Source organism: Delphinapterus leucas, chromosome 3 (genome assembly GCF_059928025.1).
Source record: "Delphinapterus leucas isolate spDelLeu-1000000601 "Yukka" chromosome 3, BTC_Dleu_Yukka2, whole genome shotgun sequence".
In the NCBI taxonomy this organism is placed as follows: domain Eukaryota; kingdom Metazoa; phylum Chordata; class Mammalia; order Artiodactyla; family Monodontidae; genus Delphinapterus; species Delphinapterus leucas.
This window is the reverse complement of record NC_143131.1, coordinates 93,458,353-93,482,109: the sequence shown is the minus strand read 5'-3', so window position 1 is coordinate 93,482,109 and position 23,757 is coordinate 93,458,353. Positions and strand designations below refer to the sequence as shown.

At 41.5% G+C, this 23,757-nt stretch overlaps 1 non-coding gene across 1 annotated transcript; it reads right to left on the bottom strand.

Moving 5' to 3' along the window:
• Positions 1-1,486: 1,486 nt before the first annotated feature.
• Positions 1,487-1,565, bottom strand: TRNAM-CAU (transfer RNA methionine (anticodon CAU)). The gene is given in 2 exon segments: positions 1,487-1,522; positions 1,529-1,565. It is a non-coding gene; the product is annotated as a tRNA-Met (tRNA).
• Positions 1,566-23,757: the final 22,192 nt, after the last annotated feature.

Here is a 23,757-nt window from a genome sequence, read left to right as displayed (position 1 = left end):
AAGGAGAGTATTCAACAACAAAAAATTGTCTCTAGGTAACTGTGATATAAGACTTCAAAAGCAAAATTTCTTTTTCTTTAAATCTGTCATGAGCACGTCTCTAACGTTATTTCTACTTTTGTAGCTGTCTCATTTTAGCAAAATTGTCATTGAAATCTGCTTGGGAGAGAAGGGGAACGGCAGTCATATGCTCAGTGTGGTTTTTATCTGCCTGAACACAGACCAAACGCCTGCAGGTCTGTACCCTGGCAAGTCATACTGTATCACTGAGCATGCCTTTGTACCTCACTTCATGGCTCAGTGCTTGACTGGTCCACCTCCTGCCAATTCTGCATCACCCATGTCCTCTCCACTCAGCTGAACCTCTTCTTTTGATCTATCTTTTCAGGTTTGGATTCTTCCTGGGATTTTTGCAATCCCTCAAATCTTAGACTTGGGCCGCTAAAAATAGGGCATGTTTAATTCAAAATCCAATACCTTCACTTCCTTCCTTTTGGGGAAAAAATTAATCATTTTATTTATGTTAATGTTGTTGATCTTATTTTCAATTCATCTCTGCATTTCCTACTTTACCTAGCAGAGTGCCTTGGACATAATAGGAAATGAGTGAATGTCTAATGAATGGATGGATTCCTTCCATAAAGAAAGGAGCTGAAAGGATGACGAATTAAGGCAATTAGCCAGATAATTAAAACATTTTAAATTAAACATACAGAGACTGTCATACAGAGTGAAGTAAGTCAGAAAGAGAAAAACATATCATATATTAACACATATATGTGGAACCTAGAAAAATGGTACAGATGAACTGGTTTGCAGGGCAGAAATAGAGACACAGATGTAGAGAACAAACGTATGGACACCAAGGGGGGAAGTGGCAGGGGTGGTGGTGGGGTGGTGGTGTGATGAATTGGGAGATTGGGACTGACATGTATACACCGATGTGTATCAAATGGATGACTAATAAGAAAATAAATTTTTTAAAAAAACACATTTTTTTCTAACATTTGGACATTTCAGCAAGAGTTTTCTTTTAATTATACAGATAATTACTTTAATATACCACATCACTCTTTGCACATGTGTGGGACCCAATATTTATATACAAATACAGTCTTACAAAAAGTAGGTAACCCCAGTTGGATTAAAAATCATGTTCATGGAAAATTTCTAAATGAGTACAAAAGATACTGTTACCAATAAATATTATTTCTGGAGAGTGAGGAAAGGGAATTTTTTGATCAATGAGGTCACCAGACTTACACTTTTTACAGTGTATGCTTCTGTACTGTTTTTTTAATTAATTTATTTTCTTTCTTTCTTTCTTCCTTCCTCCTTCCTTCCTTCTGTCCTTCCTTCCTTTCTTTCCTTCTTTCCTTCTTTCTTTCTTTCTTCCTTCCTTCCTTCCTTTCTTTCTTTCTTTCTTTCTCTCTTTCTTTCTTTTCTTTCTTTCCTCTCCCATGCCACACGGCTTGTGGGATCTTAGTTCCCCAACCAGGGATTGAACCTGGACCCTTGGCAGTGAAAGCATGAGTGCAGAGTCCTAACCACTGGACCACCAGGGAATTCCCACTTCTGTACTGTTTTAATTTTTCATGAGCATGTATTACTTTTCAATATTAATTTTTAAGATTATATTAATAAGCAGAAAGCTAAGCAGAGGTACTGTGGTCCTGAACTTTTGAGCTTATAGCCTTCATTGACTCATAGTGGGGGACACAAAAACAAATGCCTCCAGAGCACAGGCAGGTAATGTAAGTAAGCAAACTGGGCTGCAAATAGATTATGGCAAAGGGGGCAGTGCCTGCTCTGTCTAAAGTGGCCAGGTGCTACCCAATTAGCAACTCTAGCTAATTGCTGCTATGCAGGAATATGGGTCCAATGCTGTCATCACTCAATTTTCAAAGGAAGTTAGAGGTCTGGAAAATTTTTGGTGTAATTTCCTGATTTTTAAATGAAAGCAATTGATTTAAAAATTTTGTAGTTTAAGATGCAGACCAAACAAAACATGTCTATGGCCCAGATCCAACCTGTGGATCACCAGTTTGCAAGCTCTGACTTAGGTAGTAGTTTAGAATAATTTGTTTGTTCTTTGAAAAACAGATGAGATGTTTCAGGAAATTTACTCATCTGTTGCCTGTTTTCCTCCTATCCAAAATAGCAGTCAGTGTTCCAGAGCATACAAAAGGCTTTAGGTATTGCCATGTTGACTGAGCTATTAGGACCCAGAAACTGTCAAGCCTCTGCAGACTTGCTAACTGATTCCCAATCAGCATAGCATTCTGGGGCCAGTCACAAAGAATAAGGTCTCAGGCGTGGTAGCAGTTTTTCCTGAGAAGGCTGTGAAGGCCAAGAATTGAAATGAGGTTGATAGAAAAGAATCAAATTGGAGCGGTCTTCAAGCCTTAGAGTTATGGCCAATTGGATTATAAACTTTAAAATAGTCATGGTGGCCAAATTTAGGTTATGCCTAATGTGATGTTTGGGTATGAGCAGGGTTCAAGACAAATAAAAAGCATTTATTCCACATAAAGACATTGGGAGGCAGATACACCTTTAGAAAGATGAGTACCTCCCAGCTTCAGGCTTAGTATTCAAGGTCGAGCCATAAGGGAAGAATAATTCAGAATAACCCAATGGAGTCTTGTTTTTCACTTAAAGTCATTTTTATCACCATTCAATAAAGACCACGAAGATAGTGCAGTTACCCTGCAAATGAATTCTGTCAAGTCACTTGCTCAATTAATGTTTCATGCCAGGTATTTTCCCCTTACAGATAACAATGTCTGCCATACCACTCACCAGCACTCGCCACTGAAAACTTAGCTGAAAACCAAGAAATAAATAACATTAACCAACAAAAGCCCTCAAAGCATCCAAAATTATCTTTGCAAGGCCAAGAAGTAAGGACCACAAGGCTGTTTGGAGGGGCATCTCTCCCTCCACACAGCACATCTTGAGACTAGTTGGCACACAACGCTGAGAAAATGGACTCTGGTTCTTCAGTTCAAGGAGGTTGGAAGCAGCAAATGAATACAACACAGCACTTCGTAGGCACTCCATATATTTATCAAGTGATATATATGAATACTGGAAACAAAACACAGTTAAAACTATCAGCCAGCTGCATGACAGGAAGAGAGAAGGCAGATATCCTGAAGAGTGGACACAGACTTAAAATAACCCCTTGGTGTGAAGATATTAAGGGTGGGAATAAGCTCCTGAAAGCCTCACTCTACTCTGCACAGTGCCAAGCTGCTGCTCTTCCCTGGTTGAGATGGTCTGCTCTGGGGCCCGGATGCCTGGGTTCCATTGTTACCAACTGGCTGGTCGAAGTGGGACAAGTAGCTTAACCTCTCCTTTTTTTTTTTTTTTTTTTGTTGAAGTCTAGTTGATTTACAATGTTGTGTTAGTTTCAGGTGTACAGCAAAGTGATTCAGTTATACGTATACATATATGCATTCTTTTTCAGATTCTTTTCCCCTATAGGTTATTACAAAATACTGAGTGTAGTTCCCTGTGCTATACAGTAGGTCCTTGTTGGTTATCTATTTTATATTTTTATGTATATCGGTGTGTGTGTGTGTTAACCTCTCTTAACTTGGATTTCCTCATCTACAAAATCTATCTGCCTCATAGGGTTATGGGGATTCAATGAGTTAACGTTTGTTAAAAAAAAAAAAAAAACAACTTAGAAGAGTGCCACATACATAAAAAATACTCAATAAGGTTATCTCTGGATGAGGGTACTGTGTCATCCCTGAAAAAGAGTAGATTATGTTCAGGATAATCTAATTAATAAGACGGGAAGTAAGTAACAAATGTATGGCAGACCCTCTCCCAAAATTCTTAAAACAAAAAGTTTTGCTTGGGGCTTCCCTGGTGGCACAGTGGTTGGGAGTCCGCCTGCCGATGCAGGGGACGCGGGTTCGTGCCCCGGTCCGGGAAGATCCCACGTGCCACGAAGCGGCTGGGCCCGTGAGCCATGTCCGCTGAGCCTGCGCGTCCGGAGCCTGTGCTCCGCAACGGGAGAGGCCACAACAGTGAGAGGCCTGCATACCGCAAAAAAAAAAAAAAATATTTAAGAGGCTGAGCTTTATACTTTATACTTTTCATTCCATCACAAAGGAGGGCTAAAAAAAAATTTCAGCCTTCTATAAACTCCTTCAGAATCAGAAGTATATAACTGCCTTTATTTCCCCTCTCAATGACTAGCATAGGCTTAGAACTGTTTGGCCTCATTTTTGACCATTTGAGTCTGACGGACCCTCACCCACACATAAACAAGATTGAAGCACTGTTTAAATTTGGATTCAGAATACCCTAGCCATACTTTCCTCTTGATTTCAATTTCCTTCTGTTTCTCTTATCTCCCCTGCTTCAAACTCCTGACTCCATTGCCCAGCTTCGGCCTCCATATTTGCCCCATGAATTTGGTGTTCACCTTTCCTCCCCGCTGTGTTCTGACATCAGTCACTCACTACTTGAACAGTCTTCATCTACCCTCTCACCAGTGCTGGCTACATAATCCGTGGAGCCCAGTGAAAAATGAAAAAGTGAGCCCTCTTGTTTAAAAAGCAGAAGAAAAAAGTTTTTCCCTTTTTTTTTGTGGTCCCTCTCTTGACTTGTCATGGTGTTTTATACTTGCTGCTTGATGTTGCACTCCCTCATGCTTGAGGACACTTGAGGGACGAGTGTGTCCCAGTCCCACGACTCAACAGGCGGCCCGTGTGTGGCATGCCTGGCCCCATCCCTTCCTGCCTCATGCCCAGGCCCCAACCAATGGATGCTGGGGGTGCTGGCAGTTGAGAAGCAGGGAGCAAGAAGTGGTGAAAAGCAAGATGGCTTATGAGCTGAAGCCCCAAGTCCCTGGTTCATGCTCCATTGTCCCATCCAACTTCACTTATAAAACACAAATTCAAAAATTAAATTATTAAAAATTTCAAGATGGCGATCACAGAGCCTTAAACTTGAAGCATGGCATCCTTCTGAGCAGAAGGCTTTGCACATCTGCACTGGTTGCATGCTCATGATGCATGAGCCCTGCCTGCCACCTTGGAATTCTAAATCCAATCCCCACTTGGGCCTCTTGGCCAGCACCCTGGTCCTCTGGGAGGGAGTCTGATTCAGACGCTGTCCTTCACACTGTAAACTCAAAGCCAGAATCCCAGAATTCAGTCAAGTTATTCCTTGTGCCTCTTGCTTTACTTTGTGTGTCTGGCTTCCCTGGATCCACATACCCAACATGCACAAGTACGTCAGGACAAGAAATGAATGAGCCACATTTTTCCCACACTAGTCTCTGCTTTTCTTTTCGGAAGCATTTCCAAGCGTCTGAGCTCCTGAGAGGAGTGCTGGACCAGATCCCAACACACCCATAAAACTGTATGACAGGACACCCTTCATCTAAGACCTTTTTCTTTTTTTCCTCCTTACCTTTCTCTAGCTCCATCTTCTTACTCATATTTCAAGTTACACTGTGTTGAGTATAGGAAGTCACTGTTTATGTTTATTATTAAAAGAAGCATTCTGATCCAGCTGTGACAAGACAGAGAATCAAACAAAACCCACTGTAACACCCTTCAGCGTAATCTGAGTAGGCTGTATGAATTTTATAGTAACCAGCCACGTGCTTCCGGCTGCCAGCTCCCAGACTGAATTTCTCTGCTACCAATAGATATTGGAGATCTTTTGCCAATTCTCCGGAGAAACAGAAACAAGATTTACTGAGATCAGATATACCGTATTTATTTCAGGTGAATTGATGGTTGCTTTATCTTGAGCATTTAAAAAATCTGTTAGGCTTAAAAAATTTTGAATTTAAATGTGAAAGTTATGGTTGTCCTTAGCTAGTTCAGTCCCTGCCTTATCCTTTTATCAGTCACATCATATGAAATCATATCATTTGTCATTTCATATCAGAGTTTTAAAATGAAAAAGACCTTGAAATCATCTCATCTATTCATTTCACTTTACAGATGAGGAAACTGAGACCCAGAGTCACACACAGCGTGTTAGGTAGTGTTGGGAGCACAGCTGGAACTGGCTTCTGACTTCCTGCCAGCCCTGCCCTGACTCTACAACATGAAGACTCAAAGAATCAAAGAAGTATAAGAAATGTTTTTGGGATATTTATAGAGTTTTTTTCTGATTAAATGACCAACAAATTAGCCTCAAATAAAACATTTTAAACTCTTTTATATAAAAATGGAAAGGCCAACTACAAACTGGGAAACATTGAAAATTTGCAACACATAAACCTTACTGCTCTTATTAGATTGAAAAGCACCCATATACTTATATAATTACAAATCAATTATCCTTGGTATTTGAGCTTATCCAGAATCTTGTTTGTTTGTTCCTTTTCAGGATCCCACGTAATGATCGTTTTTAACAGCACTCACAGAACCAGCACCATGACATACCCTAGAGACCCCAGCACCAGCTAGTCAGTGCCCCCTCCTCAGAGGTCCGGGCCTCACCCAAGGATGCCGCCTTCAAGCTCCTGAGTCAACAGTACAGCTGAGCAGTGAACCTTCTCAGAGGCTTGAGTCTCAGCTTTGTAGGACCCATCCTCAAGCTTCTAACCTTAACAGTCCCAAACTCTTCCATTTATTCCCCAGGTTTTAGGGTGGTAGCTGCGTCCTAAGACAGCTACTTCCTTAGTGTTTCTTTTTTCCCTTTTCATTTCTTCAGTATTTGGTTGACGCATCTTTATATGAAATTCTCTGTTAAAATAACTGGTGTGATTTCTGTCTCCCGACTGATACAATCAATCCAACAACCCTGTGAGGGTATATCCATTTTTCAGATGAAAAAATGGAAACATAGAATAGATGAGTAACTGAACTAAAGACACAAACTAGTATGAGACAGAAATAAGCTTACACCCAGGTCTTTCTGGTTGCAAAGCCATTGTTCTTTTAAACAGCACAGTTCTGCAAGGTAAAGGCAGATCTAGTCAATAGCTCTCTGGCCTCTTTCAGCAAGGAGATTGGTATTCAAATTAGACTGGGTAGAGGCAAAGTATGTCCCGTAAATGCAAGAGTTAGCACACCTGGGCCCAAGTGAATTCTATTCCAAGGCACTGAAGGGACCTGCAGACGTGATTCGGGATACTGTAATCATCTCCAAACAAAACTAGAATAGTGGAGAAAGTGAAAGATTTTTCCCTTTTCACGATGGGTATACGGATACTTAGTCCTCACATTAATCTCCAGCAAAAATCTCAGATGTTCCTTGTGACTTTTACCAAAACTGCCTGATTCCCAAGAACAAGCACGTGGAACCAACTCAGCTCATTTACATTTACAGAGTGCTGTACAACATGCTTTTGGGTAAAATGGTGAAATAAGGAATGGATGAGGATCACAATTTTGGTGTGTAAATACGCTTGTCTGGAAGTAAGGGAAGTAAGTTCAAGGGCAGTGTTGGTGCCTGGGCTGGACCCAGCAGGCAGGTTTGGAAAGGCAGAGCAGAGAGCAAACCCGAGTCTTAATCATCACTGCCAGAGAGGCTCCTCCTGTGCCTCCCAGGGTAATGAATCCAAGTTGAAGTAAGACCAACAAGGAAGAAGTCATCAAGGTCATCCTGATGATCAGATACAGAAGGTAAGCAGACCCAGGGATTATTACTAGGGAGATGAGATAAATCTATCAGACCTTGCAGTCAAGTGTTCCTTTCTAAGGGAGGAGCTTCAGGTTTCTCTTTGCATCCCTGTCTCCAAGTGGTTAAGATGGCGACCATTGTGGTCATTTGTTGGTTTCGCCACCAGCATCCATTCCTCTTCCTTCCGGCAGCAGTTCCTTAATCTTTCTTTGCAGGAACATGCTTTGCTTAATTGGCTACATTCTTTGTGAACATCAAGAAGTCCCACTGCCACCTCCAGCATGGGGTGAGCATGGGCCCCAAGCCAGGCCAATCAGATTCTCCTTAAAATTTGAATTCCTGATTAGAGACAAAAGACTAAAAACAATTGCTGCTGAAACAAAAGCAGCACCTTGAAAATACTGTCCATTGGTTCCTGCTCTTTGGCTCCCCAAAGCTGCCTCTGTTCTGTTCTCTCTGGGCTTGATTCTTCCACTCCCCCTTCAATTTTCTGAGCTACCCCACTTCTCTCAAATAGATCCATGTTTAGCCAGGGCTTTTGTTCATTAGTTTGCTTGCTTGTAGCTGAGGAATCCTCACTGACTCTACAAGCTGTACTGGTGAAGGAAAAATCTAAAGCTTCTCTGCAAACTTTAGCAGACTTCTATAGAAAAAAGAGATTGGTCTTGGGCTTCCCTGGTGGCGCAGTGGTTGAGAGTCCACCTGCCGATGCAGGGGACACGGGTTCGTGCCCCGGTCCGGGAAGATCCCACATGCCGCGGAGTAGCTGGGCCCGTGAGCCATGGCTGCTGAGCCTGCGCGTCCGGAGCCTGTGCTCCGCAACGGGAGGGGCCGCAACGGTGAGAGGCCCGCGTACCGCAAAAAAAAAAAGACATTGGTCCTTTTCTACATTTGTTTCCAGTTGCACATACTCACAGCAAAGATACAGGGAAGCAGATTTTTTTTTTTTTTTTTTTAAACATCTTTATTGGGGTATAATTGCTTTACAATTGTGTGTTAGTTTCTGCTTTATAACAAAGTGAATCAGTTATACATATACATATGTTCCCATATGTCTTCCCTCTTGCGTCTCCCTCCCTCCCACTCTCCCTATCCCACCCCTCCAGGCTGTCAGGGAAGCAGATTTTAACTTCTGTACTTTCAGGAACTGAGCTGACTATGTTCACCACTAAATCTGAAGTGCCCAGCACAGTGGTAGGTGTTAAATAAATATCAATTATGTGAATAAATGGAAATAGAGAAGGAACTTTCCAACAATTAGTTTAATAATGGAATTGCTACATCATGGAGTAGTGAGCTCCTTGTCCTTTTTTTTCCAATTTTATTGAAGTATAGTTGATTTACCATGTTGTGTTAGTTTCAGGTGTACAGCAAAGTGATTCAGTTATACATATACATGTAATCATTCTTTTTCAGATTCTTTTCTCATATAGGTTATAACAGAATATTGAGTAGAGTTCTCTGTGCTATACAGTAGGTCTTTGTTGATTATCTATCTTATATATAATGGTGTGTGTGTTAATCCCAAGCTCCTGATTTATCCCTCTCTCCCACATTTTCCCTTTGGTAACCATAAGTTTGTTTTCAATATCTGTAAGTCTGTTTCTGTTTTGTAAATAAGATCATTTGTATCATTTTTTAAAATTAGATTCCACATATGAGTGATATCATATGATCTTTGTCTGACTTACTTCACTTCCCTAGGTACATCCATGTTGCTGCATATGGCATTATTTCATTCTTTTTTATGGCTGAGTAATATTCCATTGTATATATGTAGCACATCTTTATCCATTCCTCTGTCAATGGACATTTAGGTTGCTTCCATGTCTTGACTGTTGTAAATAGTGCTGCTATGAACATAGGGGTGCATGTATCCTTTTGAATTATAGTTTTGTCTGGGTAAATGCCCAGGAGTGGGATTGCTGGATCATACAGCAGTTCTATTTTTAGTTATTTAAGGAACCTCCATACTGTCCTCCATAGTGGTTGTACCAATTTACATTCCCACCAACAGTGTAGGAGGGTTCCCTTTTCTCTACACCCTCTCCACCATTTATTGTTTGTAGACTTTTTGATGATAGCCATTTTGACCGGTGTGAGGTGATGATACCTCATTGTAGTTTTGATTTGCATTTCTATGATTATTAGTGATGTTGAGCATCTTTTCACGTGCCTCTTGCCCATCTGTATGTCTTCTTTAGAAAAATGTCTATTTATAGCTTCTGCCCATTTTTTGATTGGGTTGTTTGGTTTTTTGACATAGAGCTTCATGAGCTGTTTGTATATTTTGGAGATTAATCCCTTGTCAGTCAGTTCATTTACAAATATTTTCTCCCATTCTGTGGGTTGTCTTTTCATTTTGTTTATGGTTTCCTTTGCTGTGCAAAAGCTTTTAAGTTTAATTAGGCCCCGTTTGTTTATTTTTATTTTTATTACTCCAGGAGGGGCATCAAAAAACTATTGCCGCAATTTATGTCAAAGAGTGTTCTGCCTATGTTTTCCTCCAAGAGTTTTATGGTCTCCAGCCTTACATTTAGGTCTTTGATCAATTTTGAGTTTATTTTTGTGTGTTAGAGAATATTCTAATTTCATTCTTTTACATGTAGCTGTCCAGTTTTCCCAGCACCACTTATTGAAGGGACTGTCTTTTCTCCATTGTATATTCTTGCCTCCTTTCTCATAGATTAAATCACCTTTGGTGCGTGGGATTGTTTCTGGGCTTTCTATCCTGTTCCATTTATCTATATTTCTGATTTTGCACCAGTACCATACTGTTTTGATTACTGTAGCTTTGTAGTATAGCCTGAAGTCAGGGAGCCTGATTCCTCCAACTCCATTTTTCTTTCTCAGGATTGCTTTGGCTATTTGGGGCCTTTTGTGTTTCCATACAAATTAAAAAATTTTTTTGTTCTAGTTCTGTGAAAAATGCCATTGGTGATTTGATAGGGATTGCACTGAATCTGTAGATTGCCTTGGGTAGTGTAGTCATTTTGACAATATTGATTCTTCCAATCCAAGAACACAGCATATCTTTCCATTTGTTTGTGTCATCTTTGATTTCTTTCATAAGTGTCATAGTTTTTAGAGTACAGCTCTTTTGGCTCCTTAAGTAGATTTATTCCTAAGTATTCTATTCTTTTTGATACAATGGTAAATGGGATTGTTTCCTTAATTTCTCTTTCTGATCTTTTGTTGTTAGTGTATAGGAATGCAAGAGATTTCTGTGCATTAATTTTGTATCCTGCAATTTTACTGAATTCACTGATTAGCTCTAGTAGTTTTCTGGTAGCATCTTTAGGATTTTCTATGTATAGTATGATGCCATCTGCAAACAGTGACAGTTTTGCTTCCTCTTTTCCAATTTGGTTTCCTTTTATTTCTTGTCTTCTCTGACTGCCGTGGCTAGGACTTCCAAAACTATATTGAATAAAAGTAGCGAGAGTGGACATACTTGCCTCTTTCCTGATCTTAGAGGGAATGCTTTCAGCTTTTTGCCATTGAGGATCATGTTAGCTGTGGATTTGTCATATACGGCATTTATTATGTTGAGGTAGTTTCCCTCTGTGTCCACTTCCTGGAGAGTTTTTATCATAAATGGGTGTTGAATTTTGTCAAAAGCTTTTTCTGCATCTACTGAGATGATCATATGGTTTTTATTCTTCAGTTTGTTAATGTGATGATCACATTGATTAGTTTGTGGATATTGAGGAATCCTTGCATCCCTGGGATAAATCACACTTGATCATGGTGTATGATCCTTTTAATGTATCGTTGTATTTTGCTGAGTATTTTTGCATCTATGTTCATCAGTGATATTGGCCTGTAATTTTCTTTTATGTGTGTGTGGTATCCTTGTCTGGTTTGGGTATCAGGGTGATGGTGGCCTTGTAGAATGAGTCTGGGAGTGTTCCTTTCTGTGCAGTTTTTTGGAAGAGTTTCAGAAGGATAGGTGTTATCACTGCAGAGATTTAAACAGAGTCTAGATCTCTTAGGATGACAAAAAAAAAAAGATTCCTGCATTAAGTAGGTGGTTTCCAAAAAGCATTCTAATTTTTGCTTTGTTATTCCATAACTATTTTTTAATTTACTCTTAGAAAAAAGATCTTAAAGCAAAAATAGAACACTATATGCATTAAGATAATATAGAGAGCACAGCCTGTATGGTTAGGACAAAAGGTATATGATACATTTTCAGTGTTAGGAGAGCATTTCTTCAAATGCCCACAAATAAGCTAGCAAAAACTGTAGCAGGAGACATAAACCATTGCTGGACTTGTTTGCAGTGACCTACAGTTGATCTATTTTTAGTCTCAAGGAAAGTGAAATAACAAGAAAACGGATAGTTTGGTTGCCATGGTTATTACCAGTTCATCTCACCACCCATTTTCCGTCATTTCTAATAACCTAGTTTCCCGGAGTGATATTTTAAGAGCCTGCAACCAAGGCTCTATACTAAATGGGTTTCCCCTGGTGCCACCCTCATCTGGCCCCTTTTCACAGTTTCCCTTTGTCTTGCCAGTCTTCAGCATGAAGGGAAAATGAAAAATACCCAGCCTAAGGCTACCAAGATTTTTCAGCACAGGTAAGTCTTCTGCTTGGTTGCAACCACTTAGGGGTCTAAATGGTTAATGGGCTCCTGAACCTTGAGGACACATCCTTCCTTATGTCACCAGGACAAAAAGCAATTGAGATAGTGGGTTGTTGTTTTCTTTAACACTGATTTCACTTATTTTATAAGCAGCACACCTTGACAGGGGAGGCAGGTGGAATTTAAGAAAACACAGTCTGGAGAATATGCTTCTTTGTGAAACTGAGCTTCACAGCTCTTCTTGGTTGCTTGGGATTTCTTGAGTAGCTAACAAAGACAGTATCTCAACTTTTGACAGAAGCCCATGAGACGGAACAAGTCCATTCGGGGCCCCTTAAGACACACTTTGTGGAGAGCTGTGCTCTGTTGGTAAATTCTGGTCTGTGTTGTAGCAGTTTGTGGAAGTGTGGCTTTCTATAGACTCATTCATTTTTTTCTGTTAAGGTATGGCTAGTGCCATACATCTACACATCTAAACACTAGGTGGCAACCTTGCCTTTTGTGTCACCAGTCAAAGCCATGTTATAAACTCCTAATAATTAAGGAAATAAATTACACCATTAAATCTCAGCCTTCCTCTCCCATGGTTTAAGTTAATATTGGCATCCAGATATTACCAACAGTCAAAGGCCGTTCTTAAAGGCAGACCCAATAATGTGTATAGACTTGATTTTTTTCGAAGCATTTGCCCCTAATGCCTGCAGCCTCACAATTGTTAGAGTTCCCTCATCATCCTGGGTGTGGACGTTCATGGATTAAACACTTGTTCCAGGAATGGGGGATTCTATGGTGAACGAGAAACAAGGTCCTTTCTTTTGTGGCGCTTGCATTGAAGTAGAAGAGGCAGCAACAATAAATGAATAAGTAAATGAAATAAACTTTAGATAATTACTACAATGGAAAAATGAGGGCATAATGTAATAGCAATTGAGCGTAAGGGGAAAAGGATGGAGGTCAGGAAAGGCCTCTGAGGGGGCTGGTCTGTGACCCAAGGCTAGAATGAGGGCAGCAGGCCGAGAGCTGGAGGAACAGAGGTCCAGGCAGCGGGCAGAGCACATGCAGCAGCCCCAGGGCAGGGACAAGCTGTGGGTGTTTGAGAATTAAAAAGAAGCTTTCTATTTAAGAACTAGAAAGTGTGCCTGGGTGTGGACATTCCCAGGGAGTGCAGAGAAGAGCCGGGTAACATGAGGCTGGTAGGTGAGCAGGGGTCAGACCACGTAAGGGCAGTTGGCCAAGGAAGGAGACAGAATTGATTCCAAGCTCAAAAGAAAGCACTGGAGACAGAAGGGCAAAGGGAGCAGAGTTCACTGTTAGTATCATCACTGTTAGTATCATCACCAAAGAGGATGTACTGCGCTCTAGACAGCTCTCGCAGCGGACTGATTATCAGTATATTTAAAAGACGCGTCTCTCCCATCCTAGGACCTCCCAACCAAGAACAGACCCTGGGAGCAGAGCACACCCCAGTGAAGCATCATTCTGAGTGTGGATCCCTGCAAGGAAAAGGCAGAAGCAGAGGAAAAATCAGTTCTGGGAAACACCATTAAACACTGGGACAAGCATCCATTTGCCTCTGAGAAAGTATTTTAACCCACACACCTCCTTTATGTCAGAAAGAAAAATGAAAGAGGTAGAATTTTCCCATCGTGATATGCACAGATCAAATTTAGGCTCTAGGACAACTGAATTCCACTTGGCTCTCTTTGCCTGGCATCTAATGACGAAGCTTTATGGTAAATGATGATGGCACCAAGTTGATAGGAGACAATCTATTTAGGGCGCTAACTGAGGCATTTTAGTCAGAAGGCAGACATTTGAAAATAAATACAGCCTTGCTCAGCTAGTCCCAAGACCTTCCTTTCGATACGGCCACACCCAGAGCTGTTTATGGGCTACTCAGCCCACTTAGCCTCATGGCTTGGCACCGAGCAGCATCTCGGGAGGCTGTGAGTAGAAGGCCAAGCGGGGAGGCTTTGCCCCCTGACCAAAGAAAACAAGGATGAAGGTGCAGGACTGCATTTTCCTGCCAACTGTATGTGTGCACACAGACACATATGCCATCCTTTTGTGTCTTTTTCCGCCCTTTTGAGGTTGCTCTGTTATCAGTGTCATCAACTGAGAAGCAGTCCATTCAAGTAAGATAAATGAGGAGTGCGTATCTAGTGGGTCTTGTGTCCAAGTGGAGAGGACGTGTCCCACTGAGAGGGGACAGCCACTCCCCAGTTCCAGCCAAGTGTTCCCATGCAAGAACGTGGGGCCTGATATTGTTAAATCTCTTGATTTGTCCAGAAAACCCAGAAATCCAGATTTTTATTTGACATCTTCTGCCTTTTAAAATGTTTGCAACTGATTCAATATTTTAAAAATCTTATGCAGCAAACTAGTGAAAATAACAAAAGAGAAGCAGATTCACAGATACAGAGAACAAACTAGTGGTTAGCAGTGTGTGTTGGGGGGCAGTATAGGGGTGGGAGAGAGGGAGATACAAACTGTTGGGTGTAAGATAGGCTCAAGGATGTATTGTACAACACGAGGAATATAGCCAATATCTTGTAATAACTGTAAATGGAAAGTAACCTTTAAAAATTGTATTAAAATTTCTTTTTAATTAAAAAAAATCTTGAAGGCCAAATAAATCATGTCTGTGGATCTTACATGGCTTGTGGGCCACCCATTTGTAAACTCTGCTTCAGTCATTTATTTTCCAATATATATTATGAAAATTTCAAATGTGTAGAAAAGTTGAAATAATTTTATAGTGGATACTTCTGTATACCTATCACCTAGATTCTACTTGCTTTATCACATATCTATTCAGTGACTTACTGTAATCAAAATTTAACTGTATGGAAATTTGAAGGGGCATGAAAGAAGAAAAGAGAGGGTAAGTCCTGTAGAGGTGACGCTAGTCTATTAACTCATTTCTTAAAATTCAACCTCAGGGGGAGGAGGAAATGGGAAATTGCTAATCAACGGGCATAACATTTCAGCTGTGCAAAATGAGTAAGTTCTAGAGATCAGCTGTACAACCTTGTACCTAGAGATAGCAACTGTATTATACACTTAAGAATCTAAGAGGCTGTGGGACTTCCCTGGTGGCTCAGTGGATAAGACTCCGCACTCCCAATGCAGGGGGCCTGGGTTCAATCCCTGGTCAGGGAACTAGATCCCACATGCATGCCACAACTAAGAGTTCGCATGCCGCAACTAAGGAGCTGGCAAGGCTCAACTAAGGAGCCTGTGAGCTGCAACTAAGGAGCCTGTGAGCTGCAACTAAGGAGCCTGCCTTTTTTTTTTTTTTTTTTACATTCCATATATATGTGTTAGCATACGGTATTTGTTTTTCTCTTTCTGACTTACTTCACTCTATATGACAGTCTCTAGGTCCATCTACCTCACTACAAATAACTCAATTTCATTTCTTTTTATGACTGAGTAATATTCCATTGTATATATGTGCCACATCTTCTGTACCCATTCATCTGTCGATGGACACTTAGGTTGCTTCGATGTTCCAGCTATTGTAAATAGAGCTGCAGTGAACATTTTGTGTACATCCTTGAGCCTATCTTATTTTACCCAATCGTTTGTACCTCCCACTCTCCCACCCCTATATTCTCCCCCCCCACCCCCCATGGTAACCACTGGTTTGTCCTCTATATCTGTGAGTCTGCTTCTTTTTTGTTATTCTCTAGCCATGGTTTTAAAATGGACCTTAGGAGTTAGAGACTTCAAAGCCCTGGTGAGCCAGGTCAGCACTGGGCACATCCGACCTGCCTCTCAAAGTGACATTGCAAGGAGGGAGCCCCTGCATGCTGGAGGGTTTTGTGGACTAGAGAGAGCCCGCATTCTTCTCCCACCTCCCTGGCCACAGTCAGAACCCCTGACACCTCAGAAGTGAGGCCTGGAAGGTCCAGGCAGGGCCACTGCCCTCAATTTGGTCAGAAAGGGCCAACCTCGGACCCTGATTTCCCTACCAGTAGGCAAGCATGCAATTAGAGACATCACTTGCTCTGAGTACGGGTGAGCTGGGCCTCTTTGCACATGGGATGCTCATTTCATGTAGGAGGTTAGAGTCAAAAGCCTTGGCTGTGAAATCTGATTATTTTAATTAAGTCCCATGAGACTTGATGCAGAACACTTTCCAGAGGTTGAAAATAGCTTTTCTCAGGGTTCCCACATGTGCACTGGGACCCAGGGAAGATATTTCCATCTTGACAGCAGCTCTCGTGTTAGCTTGTCTGGAGGGATTGATCAGCAGCCTGCTCTTGTCCTTTGTGGTGACTGAGGAGCACCCAGGGACAGAGGCGGGGAGAAAGCTTTTATACCTACTCCTGTTCCCCACTGCTTTCCACCACGCTTGAAGAACATTACATTCCCCGTGCGGTAGCAGTGTATCATTAAGGGATGGTAATCACCATGGTAACCAAGCTACAAGCAAAAGGAAAAAGAAAGAAAAGCATGGAGCCCGAGCTTGCTACACCCACAGTAGCTCAAAATGCCCAGGCTTTTAAGTAATATGGAAAAGGAATATATTTCCTAGACTGACAGCTAGACCAAATGTTAGAATCATTAAACTGTAAAAGTGAAAGAAGTCCTACAGAACGACCAAGGGCTGCAACGAAATGCCTTCAGGGTCAGCTGATCAGGTAAATAATCAGGCTGGTGACACCGTGGTGGTCACCCTGGGACGGTGGGCAGTGTGTGTGTGGGGGGGTGTCTGCAAAATTGGGGCCAGGCTCTGAGAGAAGGGGCAAGAGCTTCTGCAGCTACCGCTAACTGTAGCAATGGGAGAGGCCAGCTCTGTTGTGTCAGGTTGTGCAATTTTCAAAGGAATCTGAGAATGCAGATTTTTATGCCAAGTATCCCAGTTTTGACTACTCAGTGAAACTAATTTCAAGCAGGTCAAAGGAAACACATCTATGAACTCCAGTTTATTATATTTGATTCAATATGTGCAAGCCACTCTTTTTCTTAGACCCTGAGGATACCGAGGTTCAAAAAAGTTGTTATTTGTGTAGGTCACACAGTCACTTAGTGAGCAAATCAGGCCTCTGGGGTCTGGACTCTGGGGACAGTGTTCTTTCCCTTCTAAAATGTGGTGACAAGGCAGCTTAGCTCCAGGGGGGCCAATTTCACTATAATTAGTCACAGACTCTACTGGGAATCAGGCCTTCCTATAGGCTAAAAGTTTAAAAACCACAAAAACAGTTCTTAGAGAGTATGAGATGTGTGAATCTATTATTCATTCCTATCCATTCCTTGTTAGACCATTTCCTGAGTAGTTTGTGTTTACTGTTATTGTAAATGGGATCCTTAAGATTAAAATTTTAACAAGTAGCTATTATATATAGAAAGCTATTAATTTTCTCATTATATTTGTAATACCCACTTTACTGAATTTCCTTACTTTTCTCTAATGACACATCAACTCATTATTGTGGAATTTCTAAATAACTAGATCTTCTGCAAGTAATGTTGTTTTACAACTTCATTTCTTTTTCTTGCCTTTGCATTAATTAATACTTATATAGGACAGTGTTAACTAAGAGTAGTTAATGGACATCTATGTCTCATTCCCGAATTTAACAGGAATTATTCTTTTATCTCACCTTTAAGCGTGATGCTGGCTTTCTTTTTTTTTATTGAAGTATAGTTAATTTACAATGTTGTGTTAGTTTCTGGTGTACAGCAAAGTGATTCAGTTATACACATACATGTTCTTTTCATATTCTTTTCCATTATAGTTTATTACAAGATATTGAATATAGTTCCCTGTGCTATACAGTAGGAACTTGTTGTTTATCATATGCAGTAGTTTGCATCTGCCAATCCCAAACTCCTAATTTATCCCTCCCCAACCCCCTTTCCCCTTTGATAACCATAAGTTTATTTTCTATCTGTGAGTCTGGTTCTGTTTTGTAAATAAGTTCATTTGTGTCATATTTTAGCTTCCACATATAAGTGGTATCATGTGATATTTGTCTTTTTCTATCTGACTTACTTCACTTAGTTTGATAATCTCTAGGTCCATCCATGTTGCTGCAAGTGGCATTATTTCATTCCTTTTTATGGCCAAGTAATATTCCATTGTGTATATGTACCACATCTTTTATATCCATTCCTCTGTCGAGGGACATTTAGGTTGCTTCCATGTCTTGACTGTTGTAAATGGTGCTGCAATGAATATTGGGGTACATGTATCTTTTCTAATTATGCTTTTCTTCAGGTATATGCCCAGGAGTGGGATTGCTGGATCATATAGTAGCTCTGTTTTTAGTTTTTTAAGGAACCTCCATACTGTTCCCCATAACAGCTGCACGAATTTACATTGATGCTGGCCTTCTATATATATCTTAACATAGTAAGAAAGTATTCCTATTTTATTAAGGACAGTTTAAAAAATAGTGAAATATGTTACATTTTATCCTTTTTTTTTTTAAGCACCAATGGCGATGACTAAATGGTTTGACTCGTTTGAGAAACATGGGAAATTATATTACTAGATTTCCTGGTGTAGAATGACCTTTGCCCTCCTGGAATGAAGTCTATTCTTTTAAAGTTATATTGGATTCTGGTTACAAACATTTTGTCTGAGCTGCTTGTATTCATATATGGTCTATAGTTCCTTTTGTTGTGATAGCTTTGAAAAGTTTTGTCATAAATATTGTTCTATATGTATAAAATAATTAGGAGGCTTTACTTCTCTCCTCTACACTCTTAAATGGTTTAAATAGCATGGGGGTTGCCTGGTCTTTGAAGATTTGATGGACTTAAACTGTTAAAATTTTAAGTCCCCATAGCTCTGTCCAAGTCTGACCCCCACTCTTGTCCAATTCTCTCTCCTGAAGGACAGTCCCTATCCTTCCTGTCCTCCACCCCACAGTATGTCCCCTTGTTCAAGAACAGCCTTGTATTTCTTCTCCTTTAACTAGTTTCTTAATCCTGGTAGCTGAAAACCCCATGTATCCTTCAGAGTGCCTCCCACATAGCCTAGGAGTCTTCTGTACAACCCAGGTGACAGAGGTGTAAACGTAGATTAGTTTCATTTAGCCTACCCCTTTCCTCCTGCTTAGAAGGAGTGCCAGACCCAGCGTTCTTGTTGCATTTAATTATTGGTCTTCAGCATTTGTTAAAACCCATGTATTAAGTGTGGCTCTACCAGGCCAGCATGGGGATGTCTCTTCTTCTTTTACTTTGTCCAATTCTTATTCACTTCATTTCTTCTTCCCTTTCTCTCTCTCTTTTCTAGCCCTTTCCTCCTGCTAATGACAGAGGTGTTCATAGATTAGATTCCAAGAGCAGGAGACATTCTGGTCTTTGTTTAGCTTACGTCCTGGATTCTAGCTTTTCACCAACATTTTTATTGTAATAAAACCAAGACCTTTGCACAGTGTTTCCTAGTCACCCCAAATGAGACATATGGGAAATGAAACGATCCTTCAGGTAGATAAAGCCAGTACTGGAATTGACTACATCTGAGTGGAAGAGATCTTTTGCACAAAGTATCCATTTCCTCATCATGATGCTCTCAAGCTAACATGCAAGCCGAGGAGTTTTCCTGACCCCATGGATATTTGTGATGAGGGGGTCCCGAGAAAGAAAGCTCCAGGGCTTGATCACATGCAGGTGAAACAATGGGTACATTGAAAATCCAATGCCAAGAGGAAGAATGTTCATAGCTTTCTGGGGCTTGATCCTTTCCAGATCTGGCAAAACTGGGCCACACATTTCCTGGGATCTTGGTGCCCAAGTCTGTGTTTCTGAAGCCCATCATCCTAGATGAGTTTGGGGCAGTATTACAAGCAAAGAAAGAAATTTGCTGATGACAGGAACATGGTTCTCCCAGGAATAAACATGAACAGGTGGTTGAGCAGCAGATTTTTAAATACTGTACCACTACAAGAGAAGGAAAATATGCAACATTTGCACTGGCAAAAATATCCTGTCTTTAGGGCTTCCCTGGTGGCACAGTGGTTGAGAGTCCACCTGCCGATGCAGGGGACACAGGTTCGTGCCCCGGTCCGGGAAGATCCCACATGCCGCGGAGCGGCTGGGCCCGTGAGCCATGGCCGCTGTGCCTGCCTGCACATCCGGAGCCTGTGCTCCGCAACGGGAGAGGCCACAACAGTGAGAGGCCCTTGTACCGCAAAAAAAAATCCTGTCTTTAATAAAATCTTTACACTGTTAATGCAAATGATATGTTAAACTTGGTGGGGGAATGGCATGCTATTGCCACTGTTGTTTGGTAGGACAATTAACAGTGTTAGCAGAATCCCCGCTGGGCACTTGTACAGTACTTAACACTTTCAAAGGCCCTGACAGGCTGCAATTCATTGTAAGGCTTTTCACATGCTTTCTCTGGCCTGACAGTGCTTTAGAAGCATGTAAATAACTGTTTTCTACACTTATACCTTAACGCAGTAGCTAGCTTGGTTTATACCCTCAATTAACAGGTTTTAAAAGTGCTGTAACCATGTAAGAAGTCAAATTATGGACTAGTTAGCAACCCAATCATTAGCTTGAGACTCTAACCTTAGTTATGGAGAATAAATAATATTAATTTCTCTTCCTGGTTTTCACTTTTCTATGCCAAAATACTCCATTAATGAAGCCCCAGAGAACACAATTTTTTTTTTTTTTTTTGGCGGTACGCGGGCCTCTCACTGTCGTGGCCTCTCCCGTTGCGGAACACAGGCTCTGGACACGCAGGCTCAGCGGCCATGGCTCCCGGGCCCAGCTGCTCCGCGGCATGTGGGATCTTCCCGGACCGGGGCACGAACCCGTGTCCCCTGCATCGGCTGCATCGGCAGGCGGACTCAACCACTGCGCCACCAGGGAAGCCCCAGAACACAAAATTTTTAATCAGATTTTAGAAATGCACATGCACCAACCTTGTCAATAATAAGAAAAACTTCATGGACCAAAATACATTTTTATCTTTGCTCCTGTCCCCACAGAATTTACCGTCCATACTACCAACCAAATGTGTGAAAGCAGTCTATCCTATAAATGACTTATCGTACATTTTTATTGGCTCAAGACAGGTAGTACTTCTGAGGATGATACTTCAATCTCTCTTGTATTATTTTTCATAGTTTACGGTGTTCTTTCTCTAGGTTGTGACAAAGATTCTTTGCTTGACCAAACTTCAGTCAGGCTCCTGAACCTTCTCCTAGGTCCAGCCATATACCTCCTTATAAAATCTAGTTGTAGCCAGAACCCTGCTAGGTCAGTTTAAAAGAGCTCCCCATCATCCAAATCTGATCACCCTCCATATCTAATCAGGTTCCTCATCTTCCCCTATCCTCCAAATGATGTCTGATCACCCTGGCCTGTCTTCAGCAAAGATTTGGTTAAGTCAGTTTAGCCAGAATCCCCCTAACCCGTAATGTTTCCCCTTAGTGATTTTCCATCCACTGATCGCTATCCTGCTCCTTGGTTATAAACCCCCACTTGCCCATGATGTATTGGGAACTGAGCTCAGTTCTACACTGAGATCTCTATTTCCCCTATAGTCTTGAATATAATATTTTTATCACTTTACCTACCATCCAGTTCTGGTTTCTTTTTGACAGTTAAACAGCTACAGTCACATATATTTATTGTCAACTTTTAGGAATATTGCTCTAACTAAAAATAAATAAATACCTATGGACAAGTAAGAAAAATAGACTTTCAGCTTTTCTTTATGCTAAAAAACAGCATAAAAAACATAAATGTTTAAATCAATGCAGCATTAATTCAGCAGTACTTTCTACACATGAAGCATGTGCTAGGCATAAGGATACCGTGATGAATAAAATGTGATTTTTGCCTTTAAAGATTTCACAGCCTATCTGGGTAAGGAAAAATGTATATGTTGAATAAAGTATAGTGGTGGTTAAAATAGAGATGTGCCATAGATAGATAGATAGGAAGGAGGACTGGAATGAGGGAGGGAGGGAAGGAAGGAAGGAAGGAGGGAAGGAAGGAAGGAAGGAAGGAAGGAAGGAAGGAAGGAAGGAAGGAAGGAAGGAAGGAAGGAAGGAAGGAAGGAAGGAAGGGAGGAAGGAAGGAAGAAAGAAAGAATAGAAGGAAGAAAGGACGGAGACACAAAGGAAAAAATTCATACATGGGGTGATCAGAGAAAGCTAGAGTGAGGAGATATTTTAACTTAACTATGAAGGTTAAATAAGCAGTTTTTAACTTAACTATGAAGGTTAAGTAAGCAGTCACCAGTTAGTGGTTCTAGGCAGAGGGCAGGGTACCACCAAAGCAAAGATGGAGAAGTAAAAGTACTCCTGGAGCCCAAGGATACGAGCACAGTATGAAGTCAATGCTCAGTAAGCCTTTGCTGAATGCACAAATGCATGCATGAAGGAGGGAATCCAGAAACATAAGCCATTGATCTAAAAATTGGGACAGTCCTGAGAAGCTGATCTAGCTAAAGCGAGTCATTGGACAGAAGGCAATGGATGGACTAGTGAGTTTGTGAAAGGCAGACCATAGGCCCTAGAACTCTAACTGCATTTCTCACTGGGATGCAGCTTTTGACATGAGCAAATTTGCAGCAGAAAAACATCAAAACTGGAAGAGACATTAGAGAACATCTAATTCCATCCCAAGAGGTTACATCGATGGACTCAAGGTCCAGATTCTGTGTCCAGCGGTGGTACCCCCAACAGTCACCTGATCTATCACAGCCAAGGCCTCTGACCATGCTGAAGAAAGGGAGAAACATAGGAAAAAGAAAAAGTGATATATAAGAAGAAAAGCCGGCAAGCAGGCAGGCTGGCTGGCCTGTGGACCCCGGCTTGAGATTTGGCCAGCATTTGGTTTATTTTTCAACATCTTGCTGGAAGGGAAACTCCCTTGAGCCCAGTTCCCATTAGAGCAAAGGAATGGCTTTTCACAGCCTACTACACAGAAACAAGCCTGCCTTCAATTCCTCTTGAGGAAGAAGGGCTTTTGTGGTACTTCAGCAGCGTTATTGGTCCTTTTTCCCCCACTTCGCCAGGGCAATTGGTTGCAAGTTTCCAGCCCAGCCCTTCAACTCTTAACAGGAAATTCCTAGAGACTAATTAGTCTGGCTACAAAGTCTTTGGGAGCTCAGCTCTGAAGCCCTCCTTTGAATTCTAAAGGAACCAGCAGGGGCACCTGGGCCTCTGCTCCTGGGCTTCCCCCAGCCTTGACCCAGAGAACTGGGGGGACGGGTTTCCCAAGTGGAACAAAACTGACGCTTGATTTCTTTGCCTCAGCTTTTTCCTATACCAGGTGTCCTGAATTAAATATTCTAACTACAGAAGAGGGGTTTTTAAACCCAGAGGTTCTTAAATATTAGCATGCATCAGAATCACCAGGAAGGTTTATAAAGTGCAGAAGGCTGGTCCTCACCCCCAGTTTCTGATTCAGTCGGTTCAGGATGGAGCCTGGGGCTTCCCTGGTGGCGCAGTGGTTGAGAGTCCGCCTGACGATGCAGGGGACACGGGTTCGTGCCCCGGTCCGGGAAGATCCCACGTGCCGTGCAGCAGCTGGGCCCGTGAGCCATGGCCGCTGAGCCTGCGCGTCCGGAGCCT